Source organism: Petaurus breviceps, unplaced genomic scaffold (genome assembly GCF_028583685.1).
Source record: "Petaurus breviceps papuanus isolate PSGF00001 unplaced genomic scaffold, PetGlider_PUasm1.0 90822, whole genome shotgun sequence".
In the NCBI taxonomy this organism is placed as follows: Eukaryota; Metazoa; Chordata; class Mammalia; order Diprotodontia; family Petauridae; genus Petaurus; species Petaurus breviceps.
In genome coordinates, this window is record NW_027187351.1 from 5,728,322 (window position 1) to 5,737,103 (window position 8,782).

Sequence of the window (8,782 nt, forward strand, 5' to 3'; positions counted from 1 at the left end):
TTCTCTCTCTCCCCCACCCCCTTTTCTCTCTCCAACTTTTGCCTGGTATTCCCAACTAGACATATGCTTCGATGTGCTGAAAATCATCTCAAGCTCAACATTTCTAAAATGGAGCTCATCATTCCCCACTCTTCTCCTCCCATAAAAGCCTATTTTACATTCTGACCTCTCTATTTCTGTGAGGTATCACTATTCTAAGGGCAACTAGGTGATACAGTGTATAGAGTGCCAGGACTGGCTTCAGGTAAACCCATCTGCCTGAGTTCAAACGTGGCCTCAGACACTCACTAATTTTGTGACCCTGGGCTAGTCATTTAACCTCTGTTTGTCTCCATTTTCTCTTCTATACAATGAGCTGGAAAAGGAAATGGCAAATCACTCCCCTATCTCTATCAAGAAAACCCCAAATGGAGTCATGAAGAGTGGGACATGACAGAAAACGACTGAACAACAACACAAGCACTATTTGTTGTGCCTGGTTTTCCCCAGACTGCCAGGTCAGTTCTACCCTCCCCCACTGGGTCTCCACCCTTTCCCCCAGTCAGCTCACCTGCATAGAAGTAGGCAGGCTTCTGGGTCAGGTGAGGGAGTTTCAAGGTGTGTACTGACCAATCACTGCTTATGTAAAGACCCCTCTATAAGCTAAGGTTCTGCCCCAGATTGGGGTTGTTGCTGGCTGCTACTGCTATTGCTGTACCTGAGACATGGGGTGGTTCCGGCTCAGCCCACTATGTGGCTTGATCAGTCACATGGCCTTTTAATAAAGGGTCCATTCTAAAATTATTACTTGGGTCTTGCTTGCATTCAAGATAATGTATAACATTTGGAGGCCCCAGCGAGATTTGACAGCATTCCGTGTTGCTGTCCAAGGCCCAGAATCCTCTCTCAGCCTCAGGGGATGGAGGCCCCTCAGCTTTGACTTCCTTGAACAGCTGGCGTCTGAAATGTTCTCATAGCTCAGAACTCGAGGCTGAGAAAGTCCAGACTATCCCCTGACATCGATCACATCACATTTCAGCTCTTTGGACCCAGATCTCTGTGTCAGCCTCTGGAGATTCCTAAGGGGGGGGGGGGGGGGGTAGCCCCTGATAAAGTTCCAGGGCCCCAGGTCTGGAGGGTGTATTCAGGACCTCCAGTTTGGGGGTGAGTAAAATTCTGGTCTGGTTAAAATTCTGTTCTGTTTCCTGGAGGGGGGAGGGATAGACATAGCCATTTTTATCTCCTCCCTGGGCTAAACTTGAGACGGCAGGCCTCTTGCCCGTCAGTGGTCTGGTCAATGTTTGTCTGTATGTGTCCTATGCTCGTTTGAGCTCATTTGCTTCCTGTTCAGAATCTGTGGGAGGTGAACAAGCAGGTAGGGACTATTATTTGTCTGTTTTTTCATGTGTCCTATCCATTCTGTGTTCGTAAAGTTTTGTCCTATATATTCTGGTACTGTTGAAATTTGTTTGTCTTTCTATGTATCTTATCTGTTCCTAATTGGCTGTTATTGGGCCTGACTGGGGTGGCCACATGGCTCTTCTGCATGGCAGGGGCTGGGGAGGAGGGGCTGGCCACCCTGGCTTCCGGGTCAGGCTGAAGGCAGGACTGACCGACCCCCACTCTGAGCTGCCTCTGGCTTAGGCAAGAGGAGGTGAAGTCCTCTGCCCCTAGCCCTCAGCCACTTCTTGTGGGGGTGAGGTGGGGAGGAGGAAGGAGCTAGCGGGAAGGAGTTCTCTGCCCACTGAAGTGGAAAGGGGGGTGGGGTTGGGACTTGCATAGCCCCTTCCTCAGGAGGAAATTGGGCAGTTGGGAAATTTCTCTCCTGAGGCTTCAGAGGTGGGGCCTTCCCCGAGACAGAGACTCTTCAGAGTCCTCCCAAAACTCAAAGTGGGGAAGGGGCAAAACTTTTTACTGTGCTGGTCCTTTCCCTCCTCATGAGCATTGGGAAGGTGGGGAGGTGGGCCCCTCTTTGGGAATCCCTCCCCTCTGATCAAAGAAGCATGGCGGCTAGATCTCCTGCCTGACCAATTAAAGCCAATTAAGTGTGGAGCTTTGAGATTGGCAGATTCAAAGCTCACTTTCAAAAGGTCCACCAAAATTCTCCCTGTTGTTGTAACAATTTGAATTTTTTAATTTGGGAAATTTACAATTTCTTTACAAATTATCTTCGCAAATTCTGAGAATTAATCATTAAGAAATTGGAAATAGGATATTGGGGTTGCTTAAAAAGGGGGGGGGGTCAAGGGGGGTTAGGGCTTGTCCCTGGACCTGGCTTCAGCCACATTTTAGCTACAGACCTAGTCCCATATGAAATGAAGACAGACCTACCCAAATGATTTTGGGTCCCAGCTGTTTAAGGGGGGGAATGATCTGGGATACTTGGGTACCTGATATTTAGGTTAATCAGAGTTACTTTAGTTGAGAGAAAAGAAAGATGCCATATTTAACACCAGGTTAATTCAAACTGTCTTTAAAGTCTATTTATGAAAAGCTGAACAAAGCAGATGAGAAGGTTAGGGGACAAATGGGGTTCATCCAGCCCCTCCTGTTTCCAGATAGTTGATATCAGTTTTAGAAGTATGTTGAGAGAGCATAAGGAAGTTTTGGGAAGGCAGAAAGATTTGTAACTTGAGTTTGTAATTAATAGCTCAATCAAATTTTAGATGGCCCTATCTGAAGGATACTAGTCCATATTTATTTACTATTTAATAATTTGAGGGACTGTAAATTTTACTATTTTTCTAAGCCTTGATTACAGGAGTCATCATAAAAGGGATAATGGGATGGCAGAGGCTGCAGGCTTCGAACTATTTAAGGCTTGGAAAAGTTTGGGGACAACCTCAGACACTGACCAGGTGGGATCTCTCTGACTTTCCCAATTGTGCCTTTTCTTTCTGAAAAGGAAACCTCCCACCTATTTATGCCTAAGCCTTGCTTTCAGCACCTGGTGACTACCTGAATGACTAGTGGAGATGACTCATGCCTGGAATCAAACAAGGTTAAGGAAGTTTTCCTTCTGGCAAGGTTTATGACATTGTCCCTCTCTTATTCTATAGCAAATTCACTGAGAAGTAATATTCAGGGCCAAATAAATGAGTAAATATAGATATAACATCCTTCAAAGAAGGAGATGATTAGTAACAAGGCAAAAAGTAATGAAATAGATGCCTGAGTGACCAGGATAGTGAAGTTTGAGGAGAGCAACAGGATCAGGCCAGATGACACCTGGGAATAAACACAGATGTATAAAATTGGCTGTAAAAATTTCCTATTATGTGAATTCATGATTTGAGCATGTTTGGGAACAAGATCCAGAAGTATGGATTTTGGATTTTAGCACAAGGATTGTATAAGATGGTAAGAGTGAAGCTAATGTTAATTTGTTAATGCATCTGTCTGATAATTTTATAAAGGGCAGATGAAATCAATTTTTAAAAAAGGTTTTTCGTATTTTAAAGGACTCCTATACCAGGTACAGGATTTACTGTGTTTCCCCGATAATAAGACACTGTCTTATTAATTTTTTTGGAAAGAAAAACACCAGAGGGCTTATTTTCAGGGGAAGGCTTATGTTGTCCTGCCTCAGCTCTCCTCCGAGGCACTGCTCTCAATGGCGCCAGCAAGCAAATCACTGGGGAAGAACAGGATGACTCGCTCACTGCTGCAGCTCTGATTGGATGCAGCTCGGAGCCGGCGTGCATTTCACCCGGGGGGGGGGGGGGGGGGGGGGGGGGGGCGAAGACGGTGCATACAGAGGGTACCGTAATGTAGCGTGTAGTGCAGGGGATCACCTTCACTACAGTAGCAATCTCAATAGGGCTTATTTTCGGGGGAGGGCTTATTTTAGAGGAATCTTACACAGTAAGGGCTTATTTTCGGGATAGGTCTTATTATTGGGGAAACACGGTAGGAAAGGTAGAAATAACAAAGAATAAATAAACTGAAAATTCTCTGTAGTTTCAAACTATGGCACTAATCTTAAGTAATTGTACTAATTTATATTAAGTCAAAATTATCTAGTCATCTAGATCTGAACTGGAGAAGCAAAACTCCTTTTTAAATTCTGTAACTACATGAGGCATCTGGGATTTAAAAGTGTTGCTTAAATGAAATAGGTCACTGGGATACAAGGAATTGTATGTTAATTATGATTCTTGTATAGTTTGTATGTGAGGTTTCTTGGTTATCTTGGTGACATGTACCTGACTTAATGTAATTATGTCATCTTGTAAAATTGTGAGAAAAACCTCATTGTATTAACTGAGCCTAGCCCTGTGTAGCTAAGAAAACTGAACTATTTGTTTGAACCTAGTCTTGCATGGCTAGAAAATTGGACCTTTATATGTAAAATCGTGTTTCTGGGGGCTCTTATATTGTACATTTGAACTCTAGTCATCTAAGAATTATCCCCTGAGCCTTGAAATCTGAAAAAGAAGACATCAGATGCAGACTCCCAGAATCTGGGACTGCTTCTTTCCTGGAGAAATTCAACCTGAGGACCAATGGAAAAATGTGGCCCCCTCCTCTTCCTTGAGACTATGGCCTTGATTATAGGAAGTCCCTATTAACTGTTAAATTGCTAATTGTTATGGATCCCCACTACCAGCCCTTGGCAACAAAGCTGACTGTCCTGTATGATTCTCGGCCAGGGTGTCAAGGGTTTGACACTGGCACAAAAGAAGTGGGAAATGTTGTGCCTAGTATTCCCCAGACTGCCAGGTCAGCTCCACCCTCTCCCACTGGGTCTCCGCCCTTTCCCCCAGTCAACTCACCTGCATAGAAGTGGGCAGGTTTCTGGGTCAGGCAAGGAGTTTCAATGTGTGTACTGACCAATTACTGCTTATGTAAGACCCCCTGTGTAAGCTAAGGTTCTGCCCCAGATCCAGGGCTGTTTCTGGCTGTTACTGCTATTGCTGTACCTGAGACATGGGGTGGTGCCGGCTCAGCCCGCCATGTGGCTTGATCAGCCACATTGAGTTTTAATAAAGTGTCCATTCTAAAATTATTACTTGGGTCTTACTCGCATTAATCAAGATAATGTATAACACTATTCTCCTGGTCGTCCAGGATCCAAACCCTGGAATCATACTGAACTGCTTGCCTCCCATATCCCTCATCTAATTGTGATGATGATTCTAATTAATTGTAATCCTTTTTTTCAAAATTTCTCTCATATCCATATCTATGTTTCTATACTCACTGGCTTACTGGTCAATATGTGTAATCTGCATTTTTTCTGTCCATAGGGGGCAGTGGTTCTAGAGATGGGGAAAGGATCTGACCAGGGGCCGGAAGTTTACCTAGCACCCCCAAATTCCTGAGTTTGTGCCTGACATTGAACTTGAAGGGTCTTTTGGGAAAAAGAAAGTGAAGGAGATTAAGCAAAATGTTTCAGGAGACTGAGGGAGAGTACCTGCTGAATTGAAGTAGGGATTGGGCTGGATTGCCTTCTGGGACTGTTCGATGAGAATTTAGACCAAGGAGCAGTGGCAGATTGACAGAGATCCAGTTTGGCAGAGTTTAGCATAGTCACAAGCAGAAAAGATACACAAAACCTCAGGTCACAACACTTGGTTTCTCCTCCCCCACTCCTATCTTTTTTCTTTGAGTTGAGGGAAGCTGGCTCTGCTTACTTTTTCAATTATTTATTATCCCTGCTTTCTATTGAACTCTGCTAGGTTGTTTGAAAGGCAGCTCAAGTTTGGAAACTTTGTTCCTTATAGCCAAATCCATTTTATGTGATTAAATGTAATAAAGCTTATTGACTAATAAATGACCTAGGCTGTTTGATGTATGTTACTTAATTCATAGATACAGTTAGGGAGAAGAGTAAGAATTTCCCTTTTCAGAAATAAGAAATATTGCAGAGAAGCCTGGACTTTGAAGACACAGAAGAGCAGAGAGAAGGGATATTGTTACTTCCTCAAACCTTACAAACATACTCTTTGTGGTAAAGGAGATAGCAAAACAAGAATACACTGTGGGAAAAAAAAGTCCACAGATGCTTCCTTGAGAGGCTTATGAATTTCCCATAAAATTACAAAAATTAACCTTTAGAAGCTTAGTTAGAGGGCATCAATGATGAAACTGGCATAAGGAAGCTACCAGAGCAACCCAGACCTGTGCCTAAATTTGCAAGTTTATTTGAAATACACAAATGGGGTAAGGGAAGTCAAGAATGACAATTTGAAAGATGGTCATCAGATTTGACCACCTGGAAGATATGGGCATCCACACTTGTAACTAGGAGTAGTAGGTAGATGAGGTCTAATCTAAAGCTGATAACTGTCCACAGTGGACTGGTGGATTGCATCTGTTCTCTGGGGCAAGAGCTGAAAGTAATGCCCTAGATAAATGCAGAGGTCATGCTGTGTCATTCATGGTCTGCCCAAGACCAGAGAAAATGAAAGGCAGGTGGTAAAGTTGAGAGTGCAGACTATTCTTCACCAAGACCTGTAGTAGACAGGTTTTATTTGTTATAGAATAGAATGAAAGCCCCCTGAGGACAGGGATTGCTTTGTTTTTGTCTTTATGTTCCCAGTACCTAGCTCAGTTCCTTACACATGGTAAATGTCTAATAAATGCTTTTTGAATGAATGAACGAATAAGGATTGGAGTGCGCATTCATCCTTGTCATTAACTATCACATGGGTAACTCAGGGTTGGTTGGGAGCTTGAATTTGGGATTGAATGATCTATATAATATTTCTCTCAGTAATACAAGGCAGTTTCTTTGCTCATTTCCCAGGAATCAGTTAATATTAAACTCTGCCTACCTCTACCAGCTTTTCCCAAATCTAGAAGGAATTTTCTTCAGTCTGGGATACTTGGCATGAACTGAATGGGTCCTCAGGGTAGGAAAGCAATGAGCTGGGATCACATAAGGAACAAGATAGAGATCTCTGATTTCCCAAACCTCTCCAAAACAGAAATTATATGCCAAAAAATAAAGAAACTTCATCTGAGTCCATGGTTTAAAGACATCCAGAATCCAAAAGGAGGTTAAACCCTCCCATTCCCCCCAAAATTCCATGAGCTCCTTGGCCCTGAGCTCATTCGGCACCTTTCCCCCATCTCCACACTACTGGTAGCTCCAGGCTGCAAAAGTTTTCCTGGACCATGGCAGGCAGCCAGCAAGGCTGTAGTCCTTTAGGAGCAAAAGCCTACTAGAGGCCTCGTGCCTATAGTACCAGCCTGCGGAGCTCTGAACTGCTGGTGCTGGGACAGAAACACCAATAGATCTGGTTCCAGAGTGAACAACCTATAGCACCAAGTTCAGCAAAATTCTGAACTACTAGTGCAGGGCCAGAGAACTAAGGAACAGAGGGACTGGGACAAGATGCTGTTTGTTAGGGTGGGGAGGGGAGGACAGCCTATGCTGTACCCCATTAAGCCTGAGGGAAAGTGTACAGCATTTAATTGGGGCAAGTTCTGACCACGAAAAGGTCACTTCGGGTAAAGAACCATTTGTCCAGTTTGAGAGGAGACTCAGAGGCTTTGAGATCCAACTACTAAGGATAAGAGATAAGAGTCACAAAGTGAATAAAGGAAAATCTGAAAAGACAACAAAGAAATCACCAAAAATCTGAGGAATAAGAAAACTCAAAGACCTTAAATATAAATACTAGATAAATTAACAGGGTAAAATTATCAAAAGAAAGAAATATGGCCTCTTGATCTAGTAAATTAATCCAGACATCTGTGAACAAATACTACAAAACAAAGGGAAATAATCCAACACTTGCTGAGAGGACCCTGTGGAATGTAAGGAGAACACAGAGCCACAATAATCTATTCCTGAGTGGCTCAAAAGAAAATTGAGAATGAGAAGAGAATTTATGACCTGTACAGCAAAAATTATGGGCAAAAACGGAAAACAATGAGCTATCTATTCTGAGGGTCTGTTCATTAGATATAATATAATATAATAATATATATTACATATAATATGATATATGTAGTAGATCTATGACATGACATGATATGATATGATATAACATAATATAACACAACATAATACAATATAGCATGATATGACATGGCATGGCATGACATAACACAGCATAACATATAATAGCTCCTCTACTTATGAGTTTTCTCTGAATGAGATCTATGAGTCCATGTTAAAGGCTTTTTGGTTCAAGCCAAATCTTGAGTAAAGTACAGAGTACATGGTATCCTCTACCATGTCTCCAAAAGTCCTACTCCAGTGTTTCATTGTGATATGGAGGTGACCTTGACAAGTTCATGAAGGCTACATCAGAAATAGGAAATGTCAAGTTTGGGCCCACAAATAAACTTTCTTCTATATGAAAACCGGTCTGGCAAGAACCTCTCTTCCACATGAGTTGATTGTCACCAGAATGGGTAGACTTCTTCAAGATTTAGGGAGGCAACTGGAACCTGCACTCACTTCATCCCTCATCTTCTTATATTCTTGAATGATTCTGCTCTTCTATCCTGCTTGTTGTCTGTCCTTTGTTTTTAAAGGGGACAAATGACATCATAATGATCACTTATGAGAGAGTGTCCCATGTGTTCATAGGAGGATTTTTTCTTGTTATTTTATTTGCCATGCTGTTTAATTAAATATCCTTTCTTTTGAATGAAGGCACCCTTTGGATGATTGACAAAAATGAATATATTAGAGGGCTCTCATGAACTGTGGTTTTGAACAGGTGTTGACTCACAAAATTTCTTGAATCTGGAGTAGCTTTCTGGTTGTTCAAATGTGAGGAATAACCTAGATGTCAGATAGATAGATAGATAGATAGATAGATAGATAGATAGATAGATAGAT

The 8,782-nt window shown here is 42.4% G+C and overlaps 1 long non-coding RNA gene across 1 annotated transcript in view; it reads left to right on the forward strand.

Moving 5' to 3' along the window:
* The first annotated feature begins 1,180 nt into the window (after positions 1–1,180).
* LOC138148008 (uncharacterized) overlaps positions 1,181–8,782 on the forward strand; it is a 34,357-nt gene continuing 26,755 nt past the window's right edge. Inside the window, exon 1 of the long non-coding RNA XR_011164959.1 lies at positions 1,181–1,354. This is a non-coding gene — a long non-coding RNA (uncharacterized lncRNA). The remainder of the gene's footprint in view (positions 1,355–8,782) is intronic.